The following is an 18,763-nucleotide window of genomic DNA, read 5'->3' as shown; positions in this document are numbered from 1 at the left end:
ACGGGTTAAGGTAGAGGCATATGGAGCATGGTGGGAGGATGATGCCATTTTTGAATTGTTAATGCCGTCACGCTCTGCCAACTTGTGTGTTAATGATAGCACTGCAATGTTTGAGTGCTCTCTTTTGCAGCATACTGACAAGGTGACCATATTGACCCGTGGAGCTTAACATTTTATTGGATGCCAGGAGCAGCTTCACAAAAAGTAGCTTAAAAATATAACAAAAGCAATTAGTTGGAGAAATACCACAAGCGTGAGTGACACATCATCAGAGATCCACATGTAAAAAGAAAATAGCTCAGGTGAGATCTAATCTAAAAGGAGTAATAGCATGGCGAAAGGTCATGTGCACTACAACTTCCCGTGAGTCTTGCTGACACAGACAAAGACCCTCATCTGGGGAGCCCATCCCTTCACGTGGTGACTAATCAATGGATGTCAGCCATATGCTGAGTCTTTGCTCAATGTCTCTTTCAGTTAAGGGTCCTTGGCTTAAAAAACATTAAAGACCCATGGTATAGAGAAAATTTAAGAATCTGCATCAGCATGTGAGAATATGTTCTATTTTTCCCACAGTGTTTGCCAAACACTACCATAAATATAAATACCAAGAGTCTGAGAAGCAAAAAGACATTTAATAAGTTGGCATGATGGCAATTTTTGTTGATGCTAAATCTGTAATAATTTATAAAGTAACTTGCATTGTTAGATTTGAATGACCTTGTTAGTTTTGTGCAGGTATCCTCCTCAATACAAAGTTGGTCTTGAGAATTTCTGTCCTAATTTGTTTGGTTTCAACCTGTTGCTGTCCACATTTCAAAAAATAATCAAAACAAATCAGAGCTTAGTAGGTGGGATTAAATGAAAATGGACACAAGCATGGTGGATAACAATGGCAGACATTTAAAAGTCGTATTAAATCAAATTACAGATATAAAGTCTTATACGCCATATTTCGCCATATTTCTAAGATCATTAAAGCCGAACTTACACACAGCCAAGTTACAGTCATTGGGGAATGCTACAGTATAAAGTATGTGCAAAAAATGTTGTGCCTTTTGTGGCTCCAGAGGGCGCTGGCTGAAATCTGACTGCCTCAGGTGATATTACTTAAGTCAGCGTCATTTGGGGCTGAAGATAACAAGTTTGAAAAGAAAATTTGGTGGTGTGGAGTAAGAAAGAAGTGATCTTCAAAGACTTCTACAACCCGCTCCTCATCTCTACTTGAGGCTAGCAGTTCTAGGCTACATTAGCCGACACCAGCATAACAAACCTGAATCTCCAAAGTACACAAGTCGAGTTGCATGGTGGGTAACGTGTCCTGGGGTGGCAGTCGGTAGGGACTTGGCTTGGGAACCCGAGGGTCGCAGATTAAAGTCCCGGTATGGACTAAGTACAGACCGTTGACTGGTAGCTAGAGAGGTTCCAGTTCACCTGCTCAGGGCGCCTTTAACGGGCAACCCCCTCACTCTGACATCTCTCCGATTAGCGTATACGGTCCTGTTTGTGCATGTGTGTGTGTATTTTGGGCCTGTGTGTAATATGTAAAAGCAGTGTGTAAAATGTATTTTCATTTTAATTTAAAAAAGTTTCTCTTCTTTTGTGGCATACTGTATTATTCAGTGTTTCTATGTATATATTAGGTCCCACAAATTTCCAAATTTCCAATGCCAGTTTCACTATTTGTAATAATGCATTGTTTACATCCATGTTAACTTGCTAGCAGTTTTCTTCTTCCCTGCCTTTGACAGCGCGTTATTGCCGGCATCAATCAATCAGTGAAATAACATGAAACCACCGGCAGAATGTGAATCAGCAAAACAAAATCCCATTTCAATCAGATTATGTCCTAATGGTTTACGCATACATTCTGGAAAATAGCAAGAAATCAACAGTAAAAAGTACTAAATAAAGGCAAAAATACTCTTTAAAACCCAAACCCTTCACTAACATTAATCACAACCCTGTGAAACCGTTGCAGACATTTATTGCATAGAGCCGTAAACCTCTGACACATAGCACTATTAAAATGTAAATGTCCTCATGCTTCTCATTATTTTAGCAGCCTAGCTCATGAAATGAAAATAAAATGTGGAACTTTTGATGTTGTGGTAAGTTTCCACGTCACAACTTATGACACTCTTAAATGCCTGAAAATTGTTAATGCAAAGCTGCATAGAAAGAACGGATGACTTAGGCTATATCAGCTCTATCAGCATATGATACCGCCATGAAGCTATTATTATTCAGATGTGAACAGGGGGTCAAATTGAGGGGAGACATCCACCTGCTTTGCAAAATTGATGAAGGGCACCCTTAAACGAACAATAGCACACAGCACTCTCTCACCACCACTATATATATATATATCTTGGTAAATTTCAACAAATTGCCCGCAGGCAGTTCGAGCGTATACTCTTTTACACAGAGCTAACCTGTTTTGAGAGGATGGCAATATTGAAACATAAGGGGGGAGGAGCGGGTAGACCAACAGACAAACACAATAGACAATTTTGTGAGTGTACACAGACAGCAAGGCAGATCTGTCTTCATTTAAAAGTTGTCTCAAGCTGTGATTGTGTCTGGGAGGGCAGACCTGGACTCGTGCGGGATAAAGGTTATGGTGGCTGCCTCCCTCCTGGGAGGAGCTGATGAAAGGGAAGTCTTGTTGGAGGTCTCAGGGCCAGTAGAATCATGGCTGTGGGCTGTGGGTTCCCTCTGTGTTGGTGACATGATAGAGGGCTTATCATATTTCCCATCAGCCTCTGTTTTTATTTCCAGAGAGTGCTATTTTTGAGCAGGCACTGTAACTAACAGCAAGTGTATACACATCAATAAGAGGTGTGGTTCTTTGGACAATTAAATATGTTTAGAATGTTAATAAAATTATCAATGTAATGTATTGTGCAAATTACGTATGTACTGTGTAGAGTTAAAAGTTTGTTGCTTACATTTCAATATAATGCAGTCCAGTACAACACCATCACCAACTATGGTGATGGTGTTGAACTATCCTTCAAAAGAAAACTAAAACTTAATTTGAATGAATTTGTGGTTCTGGAGAACTGTTTTATTGGATTACATTACATTACATATTGAAAATATTTGGGTTTGAGAACATTGGTCAGATAAAACAAGCTAGTGGAGATGGGACATTTTTTCAGGTTTAAAAAAAGAGTATATTTTACAGACAAAATTATTAGGCCTAATTGATTAAGAACATAATAAATATTAATATATTAATCTTTAATGAAAATAAGCCTTATTTTCAGCCCTAGTGCTGTATGTGCACTGAACTGTCATAGAGCATTTGCACAATTTTTCAGCCCAGAGAAGCAATAATTACGGTGAATGGGGATGTAGTACATCTCCTTTACTGTATGGCCCTTCCTTCTTGTGTGAAGTGGCTGAAAGAAGCAGAAAAATAAAACCTGTTGATGAAAGTGGCTCATTTTTGCCATAGGAAGTTCTTTTGTTTTGTATGAGCTGTACTGAATTCTCTGTGTGTCAATTTTGATCTGTACTATACTGACTTTATCACTCCTGAGTAGACAAATGCCATGGTAGAGCGTTAATATATGTGTGTGTTGCTATACTCGGCTTCTAGATCATTCTGACACTTTCCCAACATTTCTGTCAGATAAAATGTTTATTTTTTCAAAGGAAAGGATCAACATCCCTAAAGTCACTCATCTTATCGTCCTTCTTTTCACTAATGTTTTTATTTTTTCTTTACTGTCTAATGTGACAGTGGTCTGCTATAAGCTGAAGTCACAGTGAGTTCTGCTTGCTGCAAAGGTGTGTGAGTGTGCACTGCAGCAGTGGGAGTGTGAGTCATAGCTGTACCCGCAGCCAACTAGTCAGCCATGTTGGCACACAGGTCGGATCGAGTCCACAGGACAGAAGAGGCTTTGCATCTGTCCATCCTGGACTCTATTCTTCATCTTGCACGTTCAGAGTGCCATCTCCAATCTAATCCAACAAGCTCATCAGCTACACTAATCAAATGAACATGGTAATTCAGCATGACTGCCAGAGTAAACATGACAAAGGGCATGCTTCCATTAGCTAATTTATGGGCTTCCTCATTACTTTACTCATTTACTAAATGAATAAGAGAAGGTAATGTTTGGTTTCATATCAACACCAAGCTGGAATTTCAATTGTCATAAGCAAGATTATTATTTATATGTGCAAAGCATTAATTGTGTATTTAAATGCGAGATCTTTTGTTGTTTTTAAAGCTATAGTGCGCAGCTTCTGTCTCCCCCATGAGGAATTACAATCATTCCAAGTAATGACGACAACACAACACAACACAGTCAGCACATCCACATGAGACAAGCCTTCAGCCTCCTCCTCCATAGAGATGGGCACTGAACGGAAGGAAATCCTCCGATCCTATGAGTATCGAAAAATTATTTGTCTTTCGGTACCCGAGTGCGCGTAAGCGCAAGCTTATCTGTCCTCTCTACACTCAGCATATTGACAGAGACGGAGTTCCGACACACACGCGCGCGCGCACGCCCGCCCGCCCGCGCAAAAGTGCGGACAGAGTAAACTCGAGCAAAGTTTTGTTGAAGTCACAGTGAGTCACGGCAATGCCGATAAAGTGGTTTCAAGTGTGGTTTCAGCTGATCAAAACTTCACGTAGACAGCGATGTGATATTAATGGCGAGGCGGAAGCGGTCGCGGCGGTGCTGTTGACGTCATACTTCCTCTGGGACAAGCAAGCACAACAATGGTTTTTATGCCCTGATGACTGACTGACAGGCTGAGGTTGTAGGGCAAGGCAACTTTATTTCTACAGCACCTTTCAGCAACAAGGCAATTCAATTACATTCCTTTGCACTTAAGTTACCATTACGGTAGCTCAATGTTGACAACAGGGCAGTCACCAAGTTTATTGTTAAAAGGTTTGTGTCATTATGCAGTTTGCACTAAAACGTTTATGTTGTTTACATTTCTTTACATTTTAGTTAGTCCAATATTAGCCTGTACACAATGTAATTTGTTTAATTATGTATTTATTATTTATAATACATTCATGTTGCGGCAAAAAGGTTTTTTTGTGTGTTAATTTTGGCTCAGTTGGAATTGATACCAATCCTGAGTATCTGACTGGCACACCCCTATCCAAAAGCACAACAAGTGTTATTAATGTTACTCTGAGTGAGCAGTGTTACCAATATTTTTAAATTTTGATAAATGTTTTGATTCACTATTAAGGTGTAAAATAGAAGTTCAATCAATAAAAGTATCGTTAGGAACCGGTATTGAAACTGAGGTATCGTAACTGAGATATCACAATTGGCACCAGATCGAAAGATTTTGAACGATAGCCAGCTATACTCCTCCTCATAGTTGTAACCAAGGAGGACACGGATGATTAAAAAAATATGATAAACTCTTCAGAAGAGGTAATTATCAAGAAATACAGAGATAATTTTGTGAAGCTGATAGTCTTAAATAGCTTTGTGTCAACTCATTTGGCAATGTCTTTAAGGTACCGGACGTTCATTAATATTAAAAAAAACCACTAAAGCTTTAAAATGTATCATACCAGGACACTCTTGTGTTTAGTAGTCATGTCCAGCAGGTTATCACATTAATAATAAGACTTGCATGTGCTAAAACATTCAAATAATATTTTTGCTGCAGCACACTGCAGCTCTGAATTGTTGAACATAGGACATTAAAAGCACCACTTTACTCCATTACAACTGCTTGATGGATTCTAACAGATTAGGAAACCCACTCCGCATAAAACATGGGGTGCGTCTGTCAATATCTGTAACTTTCCAAAATCAAGTCTATTTGACATTCACACCCACCTCACACAGTGAACGATCAAATGGTGAAAAAAAAGAAATCCGGGTTTGATTCCCACTGCAATGGGATCAACCAATGTGTGCCTGAACAAGACACTTAACCCCTAGTTGCTCCAGAGGTGTGTTTCCTACGTATATAGTAATTGTAAGTCGCTTTGACTCAGTCTGAGTGTGTGTGTGTGTGTGTGTGTGTGTGTGTGTGTGTGTGTGTGTGTGTGTGTGTGTGTGTTTGTATGTGTGTGCGCGTGCGTGAACATGAACTTATTGCTGAAACACACACAGGTTTATTTCCAAGATCTGTCAAAAGCTGTGTTCGAAACCGTTCCCTATTACCAGAATAGTGCACTATAGTGTGTTCGCCCTTTTGAAGTGGTGTTCGAATTCTCCGCGGTAAATTTAATTCACTATATATTCCACTATAAAAAAAAACACAATGCACTGCTAATTTAAGTATACGTATGATGTACCCTACATTTTAATGCCGTATTACACAATGCAATGCAACCATGTTTTCCCGGAAGAGAAGATGAAGCAGAAAAGAAAAACGGAGCGGACTTTCATTTCTAAACATATGAAACATGCAACTTATATACAACCATCTTCCTTCTTCCTGCCATGGTCTAAAATCATCTAGCCAAAAAACTACAGTTGAAAATAAGCCCACTGGCTAACACTGGCACATTTACAGAAATGTTGATTAATGTGTGTTGTCCTTTATAAATAAAAATACAATTTTTTTTTACTATTCTTTTGAGTGCTGTGTTTGTTTCAGGGATGTGTTAGAAGTATTTTGTTTGGGTTTGTTCACATGATGCTGGCCACACCGGCCTATGTCACACAAATGGGCACATGTCCTGAAGCAAGTCACGCAATGATGTGTTTTCAGTGAGTGTCCAAAATCTCATTTGATTGTTCCCTATATAGTTCACTATTTAATAAACATTATATAGGGAATAGTGAGTAAGTGAATGAGAGAGCAATTTCGAACACATCTACAGTGTGTGTCACATGGGACAACCATGTGCATGGGAGACAGCAGTTGGACAATATCAATACTGTACTATATATAGGATCTTTTAATATATTTTAAACTGACAGAAATGTAAGTATCACTTCTGTACGAACCCTTTATCAAAAGGCAACAAGTTGCAATGGGCTATAAAACTGAAAAAGCATCTTGAATGCTATGAAATTTGAAAAGACAAAATACTGGTTGCTTTTTCATGGTCTTACGGATTGGCACATCTGGGTTATGCATTAGCACAGTGGTTCTCAAATATTATACACAGCATACCAATTCAGAATATATTAGGCTCTCTAAGTACCACCATCATGGCTCACGTTAAAATATAGTAGCATAGTCTTACCCTAATCAGCTACGGACAGTCCATGCGGGAGGCAGGTTTATTCCTCAAAACAATATTTGTTGTTGACAGCTACGCGGTACTTCCTCTGTGCCGCTCCAACTGAATCCAAATTTGAGGTATCTCCTTATTGTTTTGCATCATTTGATGCATTAGGTGCTTTGGAGACTTCACAGCCGCTGCTCAAGTATCAACTATCACTTGTCTTCGTCCACTGTAGTTTCAACAGGGCTGCTCGAAATATTCTCCTCCTCATCCACACTTCTATTCCAATAAACTGTATTCCTATATCCTGTACTATGTTTTTAAATTAATAATCAAATTCTTTTCAAACATACAGTATATCAGAGATTCCACCCGCATACCAGTTCTTGTATCATGGTTTGAGAACCAGTGCATTAGCATATTGGAAGTGTTTTTCATTCACATAGTCTGGCTCAACAGATGTACATTGCTGGGCCAAACAAATATAAACAAGCCAGACTGTTTTTTCCCTTATTCCAGAATAGATACGCAGTGTAGCTAGCTCCAGCACTGACACAGCGGAGATAGGTCTGGCAATGCGAGACTATCATTTACGTACCCTACAATGGTGCAATAATGCGACACACCATCATATAAACTACTACCCAGTATCTCTCCATTGCTGTTGTTGTGCTGACTGGGAACCTGCAGGCAGGTCTCCCAGCTCTGGAGTTTCATTTATACTTGCCATAGTGTGACTTGCATGGCAATCAACTAACGTCAGCAAATGGTGCAAATGGTGTATGGCTAAATGTTTCTGGGCGGAACTCACACTTGTGAACTTTGGTTCTGCATTACATGCATCAATCTATATACTGTGTTTTCTGCATGCGGAGGATCTTGACCCTTGTGCCGTGAATTAACGACACAAACACACAAACTATTACAGTAGCTGGGCTCTGTGGCTGGGAACAGACATGAAAAGGTCAAAGGAGTATGCTCCATGTTGATGAAGTCACTGATAGATCAAAGAGCCCACACATTACAACAAATTTTTTATACATATCCTGGAGTACATTGATCCCACTCAGTGTTTACCTTACAGCAGAAGTTGAGGATGAGGGGCAAAGTAACATACCATAAACAGAATTAAACTATATAATGATCAGGTATCAGATAAATAAGATTGCCAAGATACATACACACCTATATATTGTACAAACCTGCAGGTTTGATTTTGTACACAAGATGTTTGTAACTAGCCACAAAGATGTACATGTACACTGTTGTAAAGGAAATCTTCCATCCACCTGCTGAATTAAACATAAGGATGTTTCATACAATTATAAAATCTCCTTTTCATCCCCGACACGACTGTGGAATTTTTTTTTTTTTTTTACATCCTACAACCAATTTCATCTAACCTTGCTCACAATTGCGTTTGAGCCTGAGGGACTTTACCAAAGTCAAGGATTAATAACTACAATTAGTATTAATTATTTATTTTATTTGTCTGTATTTAACAGTGGATTAGGGAGCTAAAAAGAAACTGCATAGGCTGTTACCTCTCAATTCGCTTGAGGTTTTCAGGTGCCTTTTTTGGAAAAATCTTGTTTTGAAGGATGTTTTTTCACTCCCTTTTTTCCATTTCAGGGTCTAAAGACACATTACTGATGTTGGCCTCCTTGGTGTACATGTATGCATGTGTCTGTGCCTGGACAAGTCTATCTGTTTAAAACAGAAGAAAGAGAAATGTTGGGGGTCCATGCAAAAGTTTTTATTATGCAGTGATGGTATCTGTTAACCAACCTTTCTGTCTGAGGTGTTTTAGGCGCATTTCACCACTACCTCGTTTGGTCCAGACTTTTCAGTCTGATCCAAAACCAAATTACAGCTGCAAGAACCTCCCCCAGACAACGGTCTGAACCAAACTCCGAAATTTGGTCCGACCAAAAGATGTATTGTAATGTACAATACATCCATGTCAGATATTCATATTAATAAAGTATTTATCACTTTCAAAATCGCATTAGATGTGTTCTGCAGAGTATTCTGTTCCATATCTCCAAATCTAATTATGCTTTCCAAATAATCACTACTTCGCATGCACAGGGCTTCTGATTACGTTTACACTTTATAACCCCACGCTCATATAGCTGTAGTGAAAGTTATATTTTAATAATGCTTAATTAAGCTTGTGGACTGATGTTTGGGCCTGAATTTGGCATCCAAGCCAGTCTTACCTGGTACTAGATGACCAGCTGTGGTCCAGAAAGCAGCAGTGGCTGCATTACTCTGCAGCCAAACAATGCAGGAGCCAAAAGGAGTGAGGCATGACTTCACCAATTAGGATCAGAAGAATGTGTATTTATTGTAAGTGCTTGTACAGGGTTTTCTCATTAAAAGCGGGATCGGGAAAGAAAAAAGGAAAACAAGGCAACTAAGGGTGGCGGATACAAAATTAGAAGTAGAAGTAAAAAGTTAGGATCACCAATTCCTTCATTCACTCTCTAGCAATCATGAATGTACCAAAATGAATGTACTAAAATACATGGCTATGTAGTTATTGTCAGACCAGATCAACTAACTGAGTGCCTTTGACCATTCTAGTTGCACATCTCCTCACAAGGTGGTTTAATTGGATTTTTCATTTTGAAGGAGTGCTGGCAGTGGTTAGCACTTCACAGCGATCTTTTCTTTACATGTCAAGAGTAAAGAAATGAACTAAAATATTCATTACAGCAGCCAGGCCGTCAGAATAACTGAACATCTTAAGATCACACAGGTGTCTTTGATGACAATCTGAAACTATTAAGGCACCTGTTTCTTCACTATAAAATACTTCAAAAGGGAACTAAAAGACGTGGGAGTGACTGCAACCGTGTACTGCTCTACATGATCTCCAGTTTTATTGAAGTTTAAAGTTAAAATGATCAAAGACCCTGAAGCTTGTGTGTGAGTATATATGCACACACATAAAGTAGATCTACTGTGTAAATGTCTGTATTGCTATGTACCATGTAGTAGTATGTGAATAGGAGAATGGCCGTGCTACTTTTGCATCCTCACAAACCTGAGGACACAGTAAAAGTACTGCAGATATTTGAGGGATTTCACACATGAGAGCAGCCTAGAGAGGTACAACGCACGCGAGCTAACTGCATTCTCACTGAGTAGCTTCAGCTTCCTGCTGGTCGCTCTGTGGTGTGTGGATGTCAAAGAGCATCTCTGCTCCCTTTCATATGTTGTGTAGTTAGCCATCAGTTCTTCATAAAAGGTGGCTGTTTGCAAATGATTAGATTTTGCTTTATTTTGTTTGTTTACATGAAAATTTAATGTTGAAAATAAGATTAAGAAATTGCTGCAAAAAAGCAATTTCAGACATACAAAGCGAGGCCACACACACACACACACACACACACACACACACACACACACAAACACACACACACAGCTACCTTCCACTCTCTGCACACACACACAGTCACAGTCGCCAATAAAACTCCACAGCTCAATTATGCTCACAAATACCCAGATACCTCACAGCCCAGTATGGGCCTATAAATCATAGTCTTTCCTATCAACTGGTCTTGAGGATGAGCAGAACAAGCCTACAGGGCAATTCAGGATGGGGGGGGGGGAGAGAGAGAGATGAGAAAGTAGGATGGAGAGGTAGAGGCAAGACATTTAGCCGAGCTGCCAGGCATTTTTCTCAATCTGGCCTGTCACACGGTGGAATGTTCTAAGCAAGATTAATCTCTGGTTTGGGATGCAGGTTAGGTGACTACCGTGACATTTGTCATGTAATAGAAGAAGCTGTACTAAACAAACACACAAAGGACACCATCTAGAGTGGTGGAATGCAGAGATAGAATTTGTTTTTATTTCCTATGTCCTGCTTGAAGATCTTAAATGATCAACAGGTAGGATTACTCTATTTAATTGGCAAGCTCTGCTGATCCTCAAATCAATTGACTTTTGCTGGCAATTTGACAAAAACATCTTTCTCATAAAACAAAAACCTTTTATTAGCACATTCAATGTACAGTAGCTTGGATGCAAGGGCAGGTATTGAGAGTGTAATATTTCCTAATGAGTTTTTTGTGGTTAACATTGCTGAAAAGCCCGACAGGCAAGGACTCCATTAAAGAATGTGTTTGCATGGTGGGCAAGTCCCAGCTAGCTTCTAACAATTAGGTGCATCTCAACATGAGACAAGTTAACGGCAAAGAATAATGAGCAGGTCAACTAACAAGTAGCCAGCAGCCCACATCCTGATTAGCAGAAGCGCCAGCAAAAGGACCTCTCACAAACTAAGAGAGCCATTTAGCATAAAGATATGTCCAGGGAAGAGAAAAGTGCTAAGACGACAGGCTCATTGTTTTAGATCGCATCATCTTGCGAGTGTGTTATTAATCATATTGTGGAGGAGGGAATAAGGGCGGTGAGCATTAACAAAAGCTATTTTTAATTTTAATGTGATTTCACACATCATTGCTATTGTGGGATGTACTGTGTCTGACCTGCTTTCATGTAGTACACATTCCTTACAGTGGATACTTAGTAGTTTTCTTCAGCTCAATAATAAACTACTTCATCTTGGACTTTGCTGTCAGTTAAATGTTATATATTAGGGATAATTAGGACAACAATTAGTGATTATTTCTATAATTCATTGCTGTCAACATTATAGCAAACTTTAGACACGGACAACTGTACCTTTACAATCAGAGATCACACATGGAATAAGACCTACCTCAAAGAAAAAAATCTGTAAAATAAATATCTCCATTTAGCACAAGACTTATAAGTAATAAGGTACTCCCCAATACCCACTCTCCTATCCTACCTTAGCCGCCCCCCTCCTTTTTGTTCTTTATTTAGTTATATATATAAATATATAAATGTATATATATTTTTTAAAGTTTTTTCTTCTCTTCGGATTTTGTTTTGGCGTGCTGCACTTATTAGATATTCATTTTGTAGTAAAAAATACCAATCTCCCAGTTTCATCTGCAAAAGTCTTATTTGTTATCCTAGAAAACTAATACAATTCTTTTTTTTGACAATCAACTAATGGATTGATCAACTATTGTTTCAGCTAGGTTCATTTCGGCTGCACTTCAAAGCACTCATACAGACCTTTTTAAAAGTAACTACAGTTTTTGAGAGGAGGAAAACACTGCAATTTTGTCCTTTAGTGGTTAAAAGGGTCTCTTAAACATCTGACCACACCCAACAACACAATTGTTGTGACTGTGACCACACCCAGCTGTGATATGGTAAAACAGGATTATTAGACTGGGTTACTCTAAAGACACACCCTTTAGTAAACGTCTTCATCACTGCAACAATGTGAGTTGAAAGTTTAACCACTGGAGGTCAGTAAAAACAAGTCTCAGCTGGCGTTAAGTCGTTCTTTAAAGCAACACTATGTAACTTTTCCCGCTTCGGTCCCCCTACAGGTTGGAAGCGGAATTGTCCTGGAACTACAGATCCGCTACCCGATCTGGCGAACTTGCATAGTGCGGTTATAGCCGGTAGAGTGACGGAAAGCAAATGCAGAAGTGCCGTTCACCTTGTTGCAATTTGATGAACCACCAAAAAGATTTTGGTAATGTAAGGTACAAACCAGATGTGATCGACTCACATCCAGTACGGTTTCTTCACTTCTCACTCATTGTCACTGTCACAACATTGTAACAACATTTTTTAACCTCTTTGAAAAGACTGTTGATACAAACATCTACACTCACAGTTAAGGGATGTGTAGTTACCTTAAACATAGACAAATGATCTCAACCACCTCTAAAAAAATGACACTTTTTTTGTATATATTCTATTTTTCTATTTTAAGTACTGGTATTGGACTGGTACTTGGTAACAACCAAACCCCTGAGTTCAGGTATCAGAAATGTTATCAGGAGAGAGTCATATCAAGACTACATCACTGTTTACTGGCAGGAAAGTCCATGTGTTTAGCTGAGACCTGATAGAATATTGGTATGTCTATACATTACGTTGATGATTTATCCAGATGTAGACAGTTGTTGTGAATTTACCACGTGACCCAAAAGTGTAGTAAATGTTTCTCTTGTTTTCCTTCAACAGTCACAGAAATTTGGAAAATAGCCCAATCTTTCTCACTTCTTGTGGTGTGTCACATGCTCACAGCATTTTTATGGTAGCATTTGAAAATAGCACATGGATTTCTACTCAGAAATTATGAATGGCTATTGCATTAAATACATCAGTGAAAAATAGTTAGCAGTGTGTGTTGTATGTTGAAATGTTTACGGTTTTTATATAAGACAACTATGGGCATGATGGTTGAGGTAAGTATCTATTGAAGCCAATTTAGGCAATGTGTTGACTTTGTACAGCTTTGAATGAGAGCAGATTTCAGACATCGCTAAGCCTAATGCTGTTATGTTGCAACAGGAAAGATAAGTTATCCTCAATTGAGTTAAGATCCATTAACTGCTTTACAAAACCAAAATCACTTCAGTGTGGTTTTGTGGTAATAAATGGACCATAATTTTTTCTGAGCAATTTCTTCAGTGATAGTTTTACAAGCTGACTGGTGTTTGTTTTGTCTGTTGTGCGATACTGGATGTTATAAAATTGTATGAAGAAAATAAAATACCTTGGATTGGATGGACTATAACTGCTGAAATAGTGCTGTTATTAACAACCTAAGAATTGACAATAATGCCTTTCAATGTGTTAGCTACTCTCATGAAATCTGGAGAAATTGTCCTAAAGGAAAAGAAAGAAATGTGGGAAAGAGGGACATTTGAAGGTAGCACTATCAGTTTGAAGATACAGCTATGTAGGGGGGATTCTAATTTGCTTTAAGTTTGTTGCTTGTTATTTTGCACTCATTCAATTTTTGGTGACATCTGCACTCCCCCACTCCCCTTCTTGGAGTTATGAGTCATCCCGACCAAAATCCCTGCATTACAAAACAATTAGATCACTAGCCTCCGGTAATGCAGCAGGGATCTAATGCTCCATACCTACTGCCGCGTGAGAAAAGGAAGGGGAGAGGGTGTCTGGAAAGGAGGGGCAACAGATCTGAGAAGGCGGTAGAGGAGGGATGACTGCAAGAACAGGAGTATGACTCACAGATTACAACAGACACTTTCCAGCTATACATTTTTTCATTGCATTTTATTTTATGTCTCATGTTGTTTAATGTTCATCAGATCAGTTTAGCTTTGATGTAAAATATTTGTATTGTGAGAGATTGATGTCGAGTGGTCCATTAATGTTTCAGGAGAGGAAAAAATTAACCACATTGTTACTCAGTGTGGTATCCTTGATCATCTCACTCTCTCGTCTGATACTCAATCTGATGCATCAAAGGGTAGGCTATTTTATATGAATCACTGGTGTGTTATAGTCTAAATTTTGCTAATTCATTTCCCTTGTGGATCTCTTCTCAAAGCCTCTTAAAATCATTGACTGATAATGAAGATCATTAGTGCGGCTTAGTATTCTGTCCATTTCCCCCTCCGCAGCTTACTTAGTCTTGACAAGCAACACTAACAAGCAGCTGCGGGTCTCATTGAAGATGTTTTCTTTGTAAACAAAACCTGGGGTTTATTATTTTGGAACATGAGGATTAGAACTGGTTGTTAATCATTAAATAGACTTTATTAGTGGCATTCAGTGGAATATGGTTTTTAAATTGATATCACTGATTAAGAGTTTTTAAATGCAAGTTAATTATTTCATTAGCCTGTTTTAATACTTATCCTATATTTAGTCATTGCCTGGTAAGAATTCATCTTTATTTAGGCATAAAAATAGCTTTCAACCACACAGACGGACGCATTTATGAGGCTGATCAGTATCCATATGGATTTACTTTTCTTACACACTGACTCACCACGCATAAATTCATTTAGGAAGTCATGATGGATGCTTCTCTGTTCAAATGAATACTTCAAATCTGTTATTTCTCTTGTGATCATAAAGTGGTGAAAAGTGCCTGGATGGATCAAAATCATCAGAAGGCAGAAATCGTAAGACTTAGTCGGCGGCTACAGTGCATCATGTGTTGAAGCTGTGAAAAGTAATTTTGATGAAATCGAACATGTGCTCCAAAAGTGCAGTTTGTGCCTTGTCAGTCGGCAGCTAGTTAATTCCTTCAGCATTCCGTACTAATGAATGTCAATGTGTCGCCAGTTCCAGTGGTGATCAGGTGTAAAAGCTCATGCAATCTCGATGATACCCTGATCTAAATATTAAGTTGTAAAAATGATACTTTTTTGTATATCTCTGAGCTGTGTTATGTCTTTGTTCCTGTAGCAAAGTTGCTTGATTTCGTTACACAGAACTGCATATTACAAATGCTTTATGGCTCCATTTTCACATTTTCATTACGCAGATGCAAGGTGTAATATGGATCTCCTGTCATATCCACAAATTTAGCCTTCCAGATTTGCCATAGCTAGAGTAGCCTTATTTTGAATGGTCAATCCCGCCAACATAATTAGATTTCGGCTCAGTTTTGGCCGACATTTTCCCCAGCTTGATACTGAGTATTTGTCTGTGGTAATAATATGAAAACAATTCTATGGCAGCTGAAATTGAGTTTATGCCTTTTTCATTTTTAGTAAAAGAGAAAGGCGGTAACTGAATCATACCTATCATTTAATGCCATATAGTCTCAGGGTTGAGATTATATAATAGTGGACATAACCAATATCTTCAGACAAGAAGAAAGATAGCTGCTGATTACTTAGGGGTTTCATTTCTCATTTTTTCCTTCCTTTTGTGAAACTTGCTTTCATAAATGTTAACTTTTCCTTGGTGTCTGCGTTTCCACACAACCATCCACACCAGTGTATTTTCTTGAAAGTGAAACTGTAATCTAATTGCCTTTTTCTAAAACTAATCCTGTGGTGTGAAAGGTGTTTAAGGGAAAAATGACATGCAGTAGAAAAACCTATTTATAGTGTTTCTGCAGGATGTGCTGAGTGCTGAGTGATGAGCATTCGCAGTGCAACTTGCTTTTAATGGTATGTGAGCAGACTGACCTGTAATGGAAAATCACATATTTGTCTATTAACATACCTTACTAGTAACTTGTTTTTAGTTTTTAGCTGTGTGAACTCTTTACCTCTGTTTTAATGTAAGGACCCTGATGGCCTAACTTTATGTTCTTCGGTGCAGAGACTTGCTTTTCTCTACCTCCCATTTTGGTCACAGATTTGGAGGACAGACGTCGTAAGGAGTGATAGTCAGCAGGGCTGTTCATTTTACCCCCTCCCCACTGCTGTCAGCTTGAAGAGGGTTAATAGGCAAGTGATTCTCCAAGACTCTTTGTTCATTCTCTTAGACTCTCATGATAAACTGAACCTTCTTTGCACATAAAATAAATACTTAAAAGACTTGGTTGAATGAAGCCTTATTTCAGATCTCACCTAGGTATCAACATTTCTACCACAGACCTCACCCAGAAACACATCTGTACAGGGTCAATTAGGCATGCAACTCAACGACCCACAATTACATTTCTTGTTAGGAGGCGACCTTTCATGGCTGTAGTAATTATTGCAAGAGCAAACAAGGAAGTGAGGTAACAAGTGAGGAGGCAAATTGTGATAGCGAACTAACCGAGGACTTTTACTCAGGAGGCTGGGGTACGTATCCAAATTTAACTGTCAATTTGAAAGTTTTGTTTTTTGAGTTTTACGGATCTCGGTCCATGACGCAATGACATCTGTAATGTCCCATTACATCCTAATTTTGGTAGTTTTACGTGACTCATTTTAAGCCAATCTCTGATGTTTTACTAACCCTATGTTTTTTTATTGCCTAAACTTAACTTTCGTTTCACAACGTTACCTATGTGTTCAAAACTGCAGTCTTTACATTAAAAAGAACGGTCACATGATAGCGGTTACATGATTAAACTGCCACAGTCTTTGGAGTCTTTGGAAATCAACCTATGATGTTGTTTAGGTATGAGGATATTTTATATATGAGCCATGTAGAGTATAGGAGACACCTTTTGATATTAGGTTTGGTAAATCAGTTTGAGGCAACATGCTAATAATTGGCCCTGATACCTTGGTAAAAGTCAATCAATTGACAATCTATTTACAAGATGAGATAAACCTTCATTGATCCCCAGCTGGCATTAGAAGTGCAGGAATAAATACAGTACAAGTATTGAAAGTATATAAACATACATGAGTAAATACGAGGTACGTTAACTAAAATGAACAATAGAATAAACATTAAAACTATACAAGAGAATTTGGAGAAAAAAAACATGATAAAGTGACAGTGGTGTAATATTGACAGGAGAGTCAACAAGCCTATTTCAACCATATATCATATATTGGTCAGCTGCAGACTTGTTGACTCTGCTGCTATAGTTGTAAAATGTTTGACCTTTTGGCTCTAAGAAATACATATGGAGTGTCATGTTTCAAGATTGCATGTCCAACTTCAAGGATAGTTAAAAGCCATGATGTTTCTCACAGCAAGACTTCTAAGCCGCGTTATTAATCAAATCTGTTGCCTGAAGTGAGTGGTTCATGTTGCCTAATTAACAGCTGCAATGCTGTGATTGTTTTCACAAGTTTGTGTGTGGGTGTGTGTCTCATCATGGCCAAATGTGGTCCTGGAGGCACCTACTGTAGCGGGAACTACCACAGAGGTGGTTTTGAGTACTTTGCCAGTTGTCTAAATGTCTGTCCGCAGACATATATCCTCACTGCAATAGCGTCAGAACCATGCAACATGCAGTCCCGAAACTTTACAGGTGTGTAGTTGATTGGTCTATTTACTCGGACCAAAGATGGGTGTGGTCTGAGCAAAGGTGCCAGAAGTTGGATGTTAGAAAGTAGCGGCCCTGGCATTGCGGCTGGTGTGATCCCAGCGTAAGATGGTCACTAGTTAGAAACAAAGTTAGTTTTTGTGTTTTGGTACCAAAACAAACCCTGCCGTTGTTTTCACCAACAGATTTACTTACAGTACGTGTTGCTGCATTTCCTATACATACACGCATACACACTTCACCTCTACTAAACTACTGGACATAAATATCATTTGAATGTCATCTACAACAGCAATCAGGAGAGGCTATATGACATTATGACAACTGGTTGAGGGAATATGTTTATGAGTAATATAACCATCATTCATAGTTTTTATAGCAAGTGTTTATGTGAGATGGGATGAAACCCCTGCCAAGCCAGCCAAGGAAGTTAGAAACATACCAATTTTTACAATTGCACAAGAAAAGACTGATATGTATGCAAATCCATACAGCTCAAGCGAGGCATTGCAATTTTCTCCAACGTGGTGGGGGGAGAGGATGGAGGACACTGCAAAATGCAAAAGATTTCCTCAAAACATTTGCCAGAATCCCTATCTTTATCTGCAAGTCATCTCTTGTGGAAATCAAAGAATTTCACTTGGATTTGTGTCAAGCGTCTTCATGTGAAATGCAGATTTTTCTTTTGGCACCGGAGCTTTGCCAACTACAAACGACTTCTGGGGTAACCAAGACGGTCTGGATCCCCTGAGCTACAGATGTGTATGTATTGGATAATGAGGATTGGGGGGGAGTGGAGGAAAGCA

General features: G+C 38.8%; 2 long non-coding RNA genes across 2 annotated transcripts; one reads left to right on the top strand and one right to left on the bottom strand.

The window, feature by feature from the left end:
- Positions 1 to 1,010: 1,010 nt before the first annotated feature.
- LOC116698541 (uncharacterized) lies at positions 1,011 to 16,310 on the bottom strand. Its single transcript, XR_004334243.1, has 3 exons — positions 16,207 to 16,310; positions 11,992 to 11,994; positions 1,011 to 1,021 (listed from the first exon to the last, which is right to left on the bottom strand). It is a non-coding gene; the product is annotated as an uncharacterized LOC116698541 (long non-coding RNA).
- LOC116698544 (uncharacterized) lies at positions 1,689 to 6,600 on the top strand. The gene is made up of 3 exons (XR_004334246.1): positions 1,689 to 1,754; positions 2,251 to 2,252; positions 6,587 to 6,600. It is a non-coding gene; the product is annotated as an uncharacterized LOC116698544 (long non-coding RNA).
- Positions 16,311 to 18,763: the final 2,453 nt, after the last annotated feature.

This window comes from Etheostoma spectabile, chromosome 12, assembly GCF_008692095.1.
Source record: "Etheostoma spectabile isolate EspeVRDwgs_2016 chromosome 12, UIUC_Espe_1.0, whole genome shotgun sequence".
Lineage (NCBI taxonomy): Eukaryota > Metazoa > Chordata > Actinopteri > Perciformes > Percidae > Etheostoma > Etheostoma spectabile.
Note: the sequence above shows the minus strand (reverse complement) of the source record. Positions and strands in the feature narration are given on the sequence as shown.